The sequence below is a fragment of the Chamaea fasciata genome, unplaced genomic scaffold (genome assembly GCF_029207755.1).
Source record: "Chamaea fasciata isolate MVZ Bird 193981 ecotype frontalis unplaced genomic scaffold, bChaFas1.0.hap1 SCAF_1030, whole genome shotgun sequence".
NCBI classification, from domain to species: Eukaryota; Metazoa; Chordata; class Aves; order Passeriformes; family Sylviidae; genus Chamaea; species Chamaea fasciata.
Genome location: NW_027095115.1, coordinates 8202 through 20200, shown reverse-complemented (window position 1 = coordinate 20200; position 11999 = coordinate 8202). Strand labels below are relative to the sequence as shown.

General features: G+C 47.5%; 1 long non-coding RNA gene across 1 annotated transcript; it reads left to right on the top strand.

Moving 5' to 3' along the window:
* Positions 1-386: 386 nt before the first annotated feature.
* LOC136284502 (uncharacterized) lies at positions 387-1606 on the top strand. The gene is made up of 3 exons (XR_010719222.1): positions 387-636; positions 732-860; positions 1327-1606. It is a non-coding gene; the product is annotated as an uncharacterized lncRNA (long non-coding RNA).
* The last annotated feature ends 10393 nt before the right edge of the window (positions 1607-11999 follow it).

The following is an 11999-nucleotide window of genomic DNA, read 5'->3' as shown; positions in this document are numbered from 1 at the left end:
GCGCCTAGTGCACTCTCCGGCGGTATGCTGCAGGCTGGCTGCGAACAGCGGCTGGGCGCGGTTTCCGTGCTGCCCACAAGCAGAGAAGCTCCTCCAGCACCGAAAGTGCATTTTCGGGGCTGGGAAGCAAGATTTCACTTTTTCATTATCTGCAGTGCGCTTACCTGCTCGGCGTGCTTTGCGGCGGCTGAGATCCTCGAGGAGCGGCAGACACGCGTCTCCCGGGCCGGGAAGCGTGGCCTCGCTGTTTCGTCACTTCCCGTGCTCCTGCCGTGCGTGCAGCGCTGTGCAGAGGCGGAGGAGCTCGAGGAGCGGCGGCCACGCCTCTCCGGGGCCGGGATTGGAGAAGTCGCTTGTTCGTCACCTGCCGTGCGCCTGCCGTGTTCGGCGCGCTCTGCAGTGGTAGAGAAGCTCGAGCAGCTGCGGCCGCGCGTCTCCTGGGCCAGGAAGCGAGAACTCGAGCCCGATGAGGAGTGTCTGCTTCTGCTTTTAACTTGTGGAAAGTTCAAAGCCTGTGGCTGTAAAATTAGCAGCAATACTGGTGCCTTCTTTTATCGCTCAAGGTCACTGGCCAGCAGGGAACAAGAAGTGTCCCAGGACTTGTTGGTGCCCTGCCAGAGAGAGAAGCAGCAAATGGTGTTGAGAGAATTTCTGGGAGTGCATGTGGGATCCTGCTTTTCTTGACAGCTTGAGAAATGATCTGAACAGAAAAAATATCTTTCTTTTTACAGGAGAATCTGATGTGGAACATGGGACCAGGATGACTTGCTGTGACTTCTTGAAAGCTGGAAAGAAGGCGATGTTAATCTTTTTGGCTAGAGGCAAAGTGTCTGCAAAGCCTTGGAAGAAGCCTATGCCAGGTAAGTGAGGACACGAACAGGAAAACACCTGGAGGCTGTGATGTGATTTCACGGAGGGTTATGGATTCCTGTCTCAAATGTCCATGTGTCAGTAGGGCTGGATCCAAGTGCCCTGGTGGAGAGGCAGGGTTGTCCTGCATTCCAGCTTTTTAGTGGCTGGAGTTTTGCCCAAGGAAGAGCAGCATCCTGATTTTGCTGCCATGTTCAGCCAGCACAGAGCTGTTGGGTGCCTCCGTCCAGGAGCAGCAGGAGCCTGGATTTCTGTCCCTGGGATTGCCTTGCTGTCCAAGACGAGGGCTGAAGGTGAGGGGCAAGGCAGCGCTGGGAGCTCTGGGAGTCAGGAGTGCCAGGCCTTTCATCTCCTGGTGCTGCTCAGGTGTTCACCAGAGGGTTTTTTTGACTGCCTTTGGCTTTCTGGATGGAAGCAAAAGGGTCCTTTCCCCTCCCTGCCTTCTGTCATTCCCAGGTCAGCCCCTGCTCTTTGCTGGCAGGCTAAATAGCCTCAGGAGTGGGCCGAGGAAGTGCTGCCTGATCTGTGAGGTTCCACAGGAGATGGGAGCAGGCTTTGCGCAGAGGTTCAAGCACCTTGGGACTTCCTGAAGGCCTGAGGCCTGAAGCAGAGTCTTGAGGCAAAGCTGACCTCTGGGTGAGCCTTCAACCCAGATGTTGTGTTTGTATCCTGTCGGCAGTGCGGTAGCCAGGATCATTAGTGTTCTGGGCTAGGTCCGTGCTCATTAGTGAAACATGGCTTGACCTTTCTGTGTTCAGAGGCCGGACAGGGCCCTGAGATGAGTCCTGTGGCCTTGTTGGGAGGAGCGGGGCCAAAGGCAGCTCCTGCATTGCTCCTGAAGCCCTGGCCAGGCTTTGGGGCGATGCCGGCGGAGGCTGAGCCCAGCTGTTCCCGCTGTGGGAGTTGTGTGCGCCTGTTTATTGCAGCATTTGCCCGACCTGGGCCCTGTCCCGGCACAGCCGGAGCCTCTTGGCCTGCGGGCGGACGCACCCGCGGGAATTGCCAGTTCTGGGGGGGCTCTCCAGAGCTGGGTTGTGACAGGGGATTCCCAGCTGCTGGGGGTGAGGCTCAGGGTCCCTGGTGCTGGATCTCAGTCCCTGTAGGTCACCTTGGGTAGCAGTGCTGGGGAGCATTGCTGAGCTTCTCCTTGGGAGGTTCTTGGCTGCTCTGAGCTGTCGCCAAAGACCCTGAGCTCCTGAGGTTGGTGTCTGTGTCTTTGGTGCTGACCCTGCCCCCTGGCCAAGTTACTTTGGAGGGTTTGAAGGGTCTAGGGCTGAGTGCCCTTTGGGCAGTTTGCTGCCAGTCTGGTGTGCTCCTGGAAGTGCCGCTGACCTGCCAGGACTGAGGAGCTGCTGGCTGGGTGCTGCTTCTGTTCTGCAGTGGGAGCAGGTAGCCACAGGGATACAGGGGGAAAATGGGCTGCTGAAATGAAGGAAACAATATGCTTCTAACAGCAGCTACTTTCTTGTGTACATAAAGCTACAGTTCCAGTTTCTAGCACTACTCTTCATGGGTACAGGTGTCTCTCTCAGTCGGCTAAGTTATTTCTCCATCACGCAGGCAGGCAGGAAGGCAGGAACGCACGCACGCATCTTTCAGGGCACTTAATTGGTTAAGTGTCCATCACCGTGCTATGTGTCTCCTATCTGAGTTCTGCATTTCTTGGAGAGGCTTTCCTAGGCTCTTATTTTCAGAGCTGTTGTTGTTCCTGTAGCCTTGATGAATTCCTGCGAACTCTGGAAAAGAAGACTGCAGGTGTCATCTTCACTACAAACAGTTTGGCTGATACAGGGAATGGCCCAAGTTATTCAGATACATTGCTACACCGGGAGGGCTTAGAGAGAAACCTGGAGATGGGTTGTGGAAGCCTGAAGTGGGATCTTCTCCCCTGCCGACCCTTGTGTAAGAGACGGTCCGAAGATCCCTCATCTGCCTCACGACCATCGTCAAGGACAGAGACTGAAACCCCTAAAAGGGACTTGAAAATCTCAACACAGGAGTTCTGGCCTGGCTGAGGTGGGATGGTGGCCAAGTGCTGCCTGCAGGTGTGTTTGATGGAAAACACCCAGCACCCATATGGGAACATCAGAACCTGAGCAGAAACAATGGGCAAGTCACGGTGAAGTGACCGCGCCTGCTGACACTGCACCTGCTAACTTGGACTGGTTGACACTGTACCTGCTGATGACCGACTTGTTCTGGGTTCTCTGAATGAACACACTGCAATGATTTCCCCCAGCTGTTTGGCCAACTGCCTGTCGCTTCGGAGAGGACTATAAAAACCCTGGAGACTCCCGCTCACTTTTGAGATCTCCCCACTGGAGAAGATCGCGTCTATAGGCATCTTCAAAAGCCTCGAGGACTCGACCCTCCATGTTGGTAGCTATAATCCCCTTCCCCTCTTTTTCTGTCTTTCTTACTATTCTCCTTTTCTCTCCCCACTATCGCATTTGTTGGCACTAAATAAAGGTGCATTTGTGATTGAGTAAACTGAGTTTGTCCCCCGCTGTGTCTTTTGCGCTCTGAGATCCCTAAAATGAACCATCACGAACCCCGCTTGTGTGAGCGGATCGTGACAAGTTTGCATGTGAATAAGTTCATTTGTGTACCTTTTCCGCTCTCCCTCACCCCCCATTTCGAGCCGGTGTCCATTTTGAAACTGTCTCCTTCCCGTGGGGCCGTGCTCCCGCTGCTCCCCTCACAGCCCTGATGGCGACACGCAAACCAGAGAACTCCCTGGGACTGCAGTGCCCACAGGAGGTGGAGTGGACGCCTAAAAACCCCTAGGGCCGGTGAGCCATTAGCCAGACAGGACTCCAAACTACCCCAGTGAGCAGGGAGAACATGGGGCTGCTTGCTGGGGCTCCGTGTCTTGTCGCCATAAGTCAGATAGTGCCCTCTCTGCGTGACTGCCCTCGGCTTGTCAACGAGCCTGTGCTTTCCTGCGGCTCTCGTGGGGACGCAAGCCCCGGCTAAGGCGGGCACCTGGCAAAGCTGTTTCACCTCCTCGTCCTCATCGCTCCAGGGAGCAGTGGCGGTGTGTGTGACCCCTTGGGTTCCCCGCCCAAAGCTGTCCTAATACAGGCATTTAAAGGGAGATTTGTCTCCTGGCCCACTCATAACAGGTGTGGTCTCACTTGGATGCGCCTGCAGTCCTGGAAGCTTGACTAATCCTTTTTCTGCCTCATTTGGACCTTGAGGTTGTTTCATGGTGGTCTCACTTTCATGTGTCTGCAGTTCTAGAATGCTGGCTACCCTTTTTTCTCCTAGAATTAAACTTTGAGCTTGTTGGGGGGTGGTCCCACTTTGATATATCTGCTGTCTAGGTAGCTTGACTGCCCTTTTTTCTCCTACATTTGGACCCTGAGCTTGTTTGTTGGCATCTCACTTTCATGTGTCTCTGCTCCTGGAAGCTTGACCACCTGATATTCTTCTGCAGATAAAACTGGAATTGGTTTGGGGTGGTCTCACTAATGTATGTCTGCAGTCATGGTGGTTTGAGTACCCTGTTTTCTCCAAAAACTGGATCTTGAGCTTGTTTAGGGGCTCTCCCTTTCATGTGTCTGCAATCCTGGAAGACAGACTACCCGTTTTTCTCTTAGAAATTGGTTTTGAGCTTGTTTGGGGGTGGTCTCACTTCCATGTGTCCTGCAGTCCTGGAAGCTGGACTACTCACGTTCTCTTCCAAATCCACCTGGGCCTCGTTGGCTGCTGTATTTGGGGAGTGCAGGTACCATGTACTGTTGACACATGGATGGTTTCATCTGCTCAGGGGGGTTGTTCTCTGCGAGCAAACAGCTTTAGGATGGATGCCCTCAGACTTGATGTTGTATGGGGCACTCATCTAGCCTTCCAAATCAGTTAAATCGACCGTGGAGGTCAGTGAGGTGATGGATTTTTCAGCCAGACCGCCCTCACGTTCCACTTGGAATAGCGACCCTTGTTTCTGTAATACAGAAAAGCAAGGTTATGTCATTTGTGGCTGTCATTGTTTTAGCATGTAAATATCATTACATTTGAGGCTTGTATTGTACAAAGTTTTGCTCTTCACTCCTGGCAAAGGCCTTCTACGTTTTGTGTACAAAGTTCTTGCCATTTTTTCATTTCATGCCCTGTGTATAGTGTCTCTGGTATGTCGGGATGCAGAATAAGGTTTGAAATTGCCTACAGTTCTGATGTTGTACATGCACAGTGTGTTTCTGCTGATTGTCAGTGATGTGCTGTGGAAAATTTTGCCCTCTTGACTGTGCTTGTAGTCAAGAACTTGACTCTCTACTAAACAAAGAAGGTTAAGACCTTCATGTTTTAGACTGTAAGGAGAGGAATGAGGTGGAAAAAACCACCAAAGCTATCACAAGTATATTTAGAAATAACGAACTCTGATTTCATTTTGCTCTTGGAATAAGTCTGCTACACCTAATGACAGGTGGGTTTTCTGGAGGTTCTGAAATGTGGTGACAGGAAGCTTCTCTGAGTTATATCTTGGGCATAAAGGGTCCTCATGCATGCTAGACTGGGGAGAGAGAAAGCAGCAAGAGCCTGACAAGACAATGTGGTAGGAAAAAGGAGTGGGCAGAACCGACACAACCAAATAGGAGTTTAGCAGGGTAGTGCCACTAAATCGGAACAGGGAGTGAAAGATTGACAGTAACTGGGAAACCAAAAAAGTGATGGTTTCCTTCAGTGAGCTGCCAGGTACTTGTGGCAGTAGAGGATGGAGCTGCATAGGAATTGTGGGGAAGTTGTAGGTGTGGGACTTATGATGCAGGATTTGTAGAATTTGTAGATGTAGAATGATGTTTGCTTTCAAAGGAAAAGGCTGAATAAATTTAGGAAAAGGAGGGCAGACAAGCCCTACTTGTACTTTAAACTCATCCAATATTTCTCTGATGTCAAACATACGTCAAGATAAAAAAAATAATTTTAGCCAGAAATGGAAATTAAAAGTTTTCAGACTGCAGTACAGTGGAAGGTCTACAAATAGTCCCTCTGTGTAACAGGGCGGGAATATTGTGTTTTGGTAAAAGTTCCTTTTTTGACTAGAAGATCACTAATGCGACTGACTTGTCAAGTAGATCTTGCTCTAGTTACAGGGAACCGTTTTTTGCCCTTTGCGTTGTAACTTTGCATTGGGCAAAAAGTGATTTGTGGCAAAGTCACTGTAGTAAAAATTAGCCTATTCTCATTTTTTGTGTACCAGAGAACACTTTTCTTTTTTAACACTGTTGTGCCATTTTCAAACCTTGATACAGTACACAAGAACAGACAGCTTTTAGTGCACGTAGTATTCTTTGTATTAGAGCTTAATTTGAAATGTTTGCCACTTTGGAAAGGAGAGAGTGAAGGAACCTGGCTGCAGATTTCAGGGTGACTCATGAGCTTTATCTTTCTACTAAAAATAGAGAATTGCACAAAATCTACTAAATCAGCAGAAAAAACCTGGCATTTTGTAACACTGAACAAAATCCTGTATCTTGTGCCGCTGGCAGTTCTTAGCTGTGTTGGCTTAAATACAGCTCTCTTAAATGTGCTTTGAGTTTTGTTAGTTGACTTTTGACTTCCCTGTGTCTGCTTTTCCTTTTCCATTCCGTGCTGAGCTGGGTTGACAAAGTTCTGTTTACCTGCAGCTGTTTGTGTGTGTAATATTTAGACACTCATCTGAAAAAAAAAACCCTCAGGTAGTGGTGGATGGTTGTGAAGGGGTTCTCCTCCATGTGACAAACTTGTGTCTTAACATGGAAATGACAAATTTCAGTAAAATAGTTTCCACATAAAGTAGAAGCTTGAAGCTTCCTAGAGAGAGTTCAATTTGCTGCTTCTGTGGGGTGAGAATTTTCTCTTTTCTCTACCTTTGCATTGATATCATCTGAAACTCCGGTGTGATCCTTCAGATAGGCAGTAACAGGATCCTTTAATGCCCTCTGGATTGGACACTTGTGATGTGATATTGATCACTGCAGCTTTGAATCATCATTACAGACGTGAGCTAATACCTTAGGCTGAGTTTGATGGTGGATGATAACTCCTGTTTTCAGGCTAGAGCAATCTCTTTTGCTTACACCAGGAAATTAGAAAAGGCAGAGTGGCAATGAACAGTGTGACTTTGTCTTGCTTAGTTGGGAAAATATTGCTGTGTTCTGCTGTGTTTTGAAACAAACAAAGAAAAAAACCCAAAACAAAACCCAGTGCTTGTTTTATTTTTCTGAAGTTGTTGTTATGCTTTGGGGAACTCGGGGATGAAGCAAGATATTATCATAGAAGTGAAAAACTGTTCATACTAGAAGTAGTATTAGAACCAAAACAATTTGTAGGGGAATTCCTCTTACTTTACAGTCCTTGCAGTGTTCTCTTAATCTTGTTTTCTTTCCCTGTTAATGTGCAGAGGTTTGTATGTGGAGAGTTTTCCAGAACGTAGGTTCTCTATAACACTGCTTTTGGGGAATGAGAGAGGAGGAACTTTGTCTTGAAAAGTATTTCAAATCTTCCAGCTGATGGCTCTGTCTGCAGAAACACAGTTTTTCCCACCACTGCTAAGCTGCAGCTAAAAACGGTGGAAAGCCTGTTTTTTTGGGAGCAGAGGACACTGCAGCAACCCTGCAGAACAGCTGAGAAAACTTGTGGAAATGTTTGTTTTGCAATTTTGCCTTGTGACAACTTGCAGTTCCAGCATTTTCCTTAAAGAGAACGATTTGAGGTTGTGTGGACTGCTCTTATGTTTCCAGGATTGTCCTAACAGTCTTCAAACCATTGTTTTTACTTGTTACTTCAAGAGACAGGAAACTTGGACATCTAGTTTTGTCCAAACTCTGGATGAGGCCTTTGAAGGAGTATCTTTAAAAACACATTTCCCAGGCCTATGGAGACATGGTGTCCTACAGTCCTTAAATGTCCTGTAGGAAATAGTACTTTTTGTTACAGACTTCAGCTTGTATCGAGATTTAATATCAATGCTTTCAATAGATTCAAAATAATTTTCTGTCTCTGGTGGTGCATTCTTTTTCAGAGGTTTTTGTCTCACTGTTCTGCCTAACAGTGTTCTGAAGAAATGAATTTTTAACAGGAATTGAGAAGTTGTGGTTTTGAATCTTATTTCAAGGAGGCATCTCCAGGGATCAAGTTGAAGTGCATTACATTGGTTTGTTTCCATATCTGGGTTAGTAATTGGACAAATACGAAGACAGTTGGAAACACAGAAATAGGGGTTTTTTTCTTTTTGTATTGCTTCAAATTTAATTATTTTAAGAAACCAGATTTTGCCATAAGTTTTGTTTTTCCTGACTCCTGTCTATCCTTTCTAATAAGCGTTTTTCACTTTTTTAGGGCCGCTTTTTCTTGATGTTTAATTGTAGTGTGTCCCTTACTTGGCAATATTTTGCTCAGGGTGATTTGCAGACTAAAGTAGCTTGCTGATGAAAGTTAATTTTTTATCAGGCCTGTAGAGCCATGTGCTTGTGTGTGGGGGTGAGAAGAGGGCAGAGAAAGGGAAGAAGGCAAGGATTAAGTGAGTCGATACATGTGCAAGAGGTTGCCTGAACTGCAGAGATTAAACAAACCAAAGAAGGGCTCTGTCTAAAATGAGGAATTAAATGTATTTGTGACAAATATCAACATCTATCTCTAATTTGTTTTTACTCAAGAACTAGGCCCTTAGAGACTTGTGAAATCTACTGGCAAACATCATGACTACATTTTGAGAGACAAGAAATGTGTAAAAGGAAGAAAAAAAATGGGGAAGGGAGATGGGCAAGAGAATTATTCTGGTCTGAAGAGGATGGATGACTTTCTAGAGCCTATCTGGAAAAAATATTGACAGATTCAACAGCAAATAGCACATGGATGAGAGGTTTTTCTCCAAAGTAATTGGTGCCAGATGTAGCCCGTCCTTTAACTTGATAAAATAATAGTTTAGGTGTAGGAAGTTCATTATCTACACTTAAGAAACATGTCTGTGTAGTACTCTATGGGAAATTACAAAATAAGGCGTTAAAATGGTGGTTGGTAAACTGGACAGGGAATGACTGAAGGGGAGAGCAAGAAGCTGTACTTGGAAGGGAAGAATTGGTCTGTTAATACAGATCCTCAGGGTTTGTCTTGAGGCTGTTCTTCAGGATGAACTAAATGCCATGGCACAGGATTAAGAGACTTTGATAGGCGGGAGGAGCAGATAATTCCTGGAAGAACTGGATGGTCTCGACAGCCTGGAATGTAAAGCAGGGCACAGTTGAGTAACATAGAGTGAAGTTCATGTGCTAGTGAGAATTGTTGTGAAGGAGAAGGTTCAAATCAAAAAAACCCACCCACCCAACAACCAGCTGTGAAGGTGCTGGCTCACAACAGGCTGGCCATAAGCAGGGAATGTGTTGACGCTGTGAAAAAGGTTTGGTTTCAGTGGAAAAGAAAACCAAGCTGTTTTAAGATGGAGAGCTGACAACACTGTCAGGCCACAAGTCACATGTGGGATTGGCACAGGTTGTGTACAGCGTGTTTATGGGATTTTTTTGCTGCTTCCCCTCACCAGATATACTGGAGTTGTTAATTTTTGCCCAAAGCCTAGACTCAAAACCCCCCTGTAATACTGTAACATCTACACCTGAAATGTATATTCAAATGTAGGCTAAAGAACATAAGTTCCAAATGGGCTTCTTATCCTTAATGTTCTTCTGCTGCAGTTCAAGTAAATGTAATGTATTAGTTGCTCATTGAATGCAGTACCACTTTTAAAAATTCAATTTGCTGTGCAGGATTTTTCCCAAGGTCCATTAGATAATGTCAAGTTTAAATCTGTCCGTGAGTCTAGAGAGATCGCCATGCAGATGGAGCTGTGGAAAGCCAAATGAAAGATTTTCATATAAGCACATTGGGCTTAAACAAATCTGTTTAATTTGTTTTCCTCCCAGCCCCTGTTTTCAACAACTTGAATTCCTCAGATATTCAAAGTTGTTTTGGAAGTGTTTAACACAGAAAGTGAAAATGCAGCCTGAACAAAAGGATTGTTATTTTAAGAGAGGAATATTTTGGAAGCGGTGGGAACAAACAAAGGTACAAGTTCATTATGACATGAATTTAGTCTCAGACTAAATGGTTTTCTTCTGTGTCCATGCTAGGACAAAGAGATTGCTTCCCCCAGTTTGTCCTCCCCTTGCTGCATGAGGAAACTTCAGTTACCAAATACAGGATCTTGTGCATCTTCATCCGTCTTGGTACATAATGGCAGTTTAAACACTTTGCTTTGTGTAATTTTGCCAGCGGATGGGATAGGGAGAAAAATCTGATTCGGATGATTCCTAGATATTTTTATCAGGTCAGGGCTGTAATATTGGCCACTGGTGAGTGGTAATTTGTGTTAGGGGAGATTTCTTGTGTTTCATAGCTCCCCTAGATTAGTGTACAGAGGATATTGAGAAAATGCTTGGGCTGAGGTTGGCCAGAGTCTCACGGTCAGTCACTAGGTATTTCTAAGGGTGTTCTGAGCTTCTTTGCGCCTCGGTGTATCCCATCATGCCCTGCGGTGCCGCTTTGCGCCTCGGTGTATCCCGTCATTCCCTGCGGTGCCGCTCTGCGCCCCGGTGTATCCCGTCATTCCCCCGGCGCCGCTTTGCTCCTCTGCATACAAATGACGTCACCGGCGTTTATTTCGACTCTCATTTGCATAAATTTACATGAGGCTGGTGCCTCGGTGAGGTGGGCGGGGTCTGAGTCACGCCCAGGCCCCTCCCAGTACAAACCAGTAACTCCCAGTCCCCGTGGTCAGTGACGTCATTCGCGTTTATTTGTGCTCTCATTTACATAAATTTGCATCTCGGTGCGGTGGGCGGGGTCAGAGCCGCGTTGGCCCCTCCCACTCCCTCCCAGTACAACCCAATAACCCCCAGGCCCCGCCCAGTTTGTCCCGCCCTTGTAGCTCCATATAAGGGAAGGGGGCGTGGCCTGATGAGGGGCGTGGTCGGTTCACCTGTGGGGGGAGGGGCAAAGGTTACACCACGCCCAGAAACCCCGAAACCAGTATAAACCAGTATAAACCAGTCACCCCCAAACCCACTCCCAGTCCATCCCAGTATAAACCAGTGACCCCAAACCCACTCCCAGTCCATCCCAGTATAAACCAGTGACCCCAAACCCACTCCCAGTTCATCCCAGTATAAACCAGTAACCCCAAACCCACTCCCAGTCCCTCCCAGTATAAACCAGTGACCCCAAACCCACTCCCAGTCCCTCCCAGTACAAACCAGTGACCCCAAACCCACTCCCAGTCCATCCCAGTATAAACCAGTGACCCCAAACCCACTCCCAGTCCATCCCAGTACAAACCAGTGACCCCAAACCCACTCCCAGTCCCTCCCAGTATAAACCAGTGACCCCCAAACCCACTCCCAGTCCATCCCAGTATAAACCAGTGACCCCAAACCCACTCCCAGTCCATCCCAGTATAAACCAGTGACCCCAAACCCACTCCCAGTCCATCCCAGTATAAACCAGTGACCCCAAACCCGCTCCCAGTCCATCCCAGTATAAACCAGTAACCCCAAACCCACTCCCAGTCCCTCCCAGTATAAACCAGTGACCCCAAACCCACTCCCAGTCCATCCCAGTATAAACCAGTGACCCCAAACCCACTCCCAGTCCATCCCAGTATAAACCAGTGCCCCCCAGTCCCCGTCCCAGTGCCCTCACCTGTCCGTACTGGTTTGAACTGGGATCTCTCGACACTTGGCGGCCTCCAGGGAGCGGCTCAGGGTCAGAGCCCGGCGCTGGGGGATACTGGGAGTTACTGGTTTATACTGGTTTGTACTGGTTTGCACTGGGTTATACTGGTTTGTACTGGTCTGGGGGTTTTCCTTACTGGTTTGTACTGGGAGGGGGTTTAGGGGTCACTGGGATGAAGTGGGATGAACTGGGAAGGGATTTGGGGTGACTGGTTTGTACTGGTTTATACTGGTTTGGGGTTTTTCTTTACTGGTTTGTACTGGTTTATACTGGGAGGGGGTTTGGGGGTTTTGGGGGATTTTTGGGGAGAATTTGGGGGATTTTGGGGCATCAAAAATCCCAATTTTTAGTCAGAATTTTTGGGTCATTTTTTGGGATTTTGGGGCTCGGAAATCCCGATTTTTAATGGGAATTTTTGGGGTCAT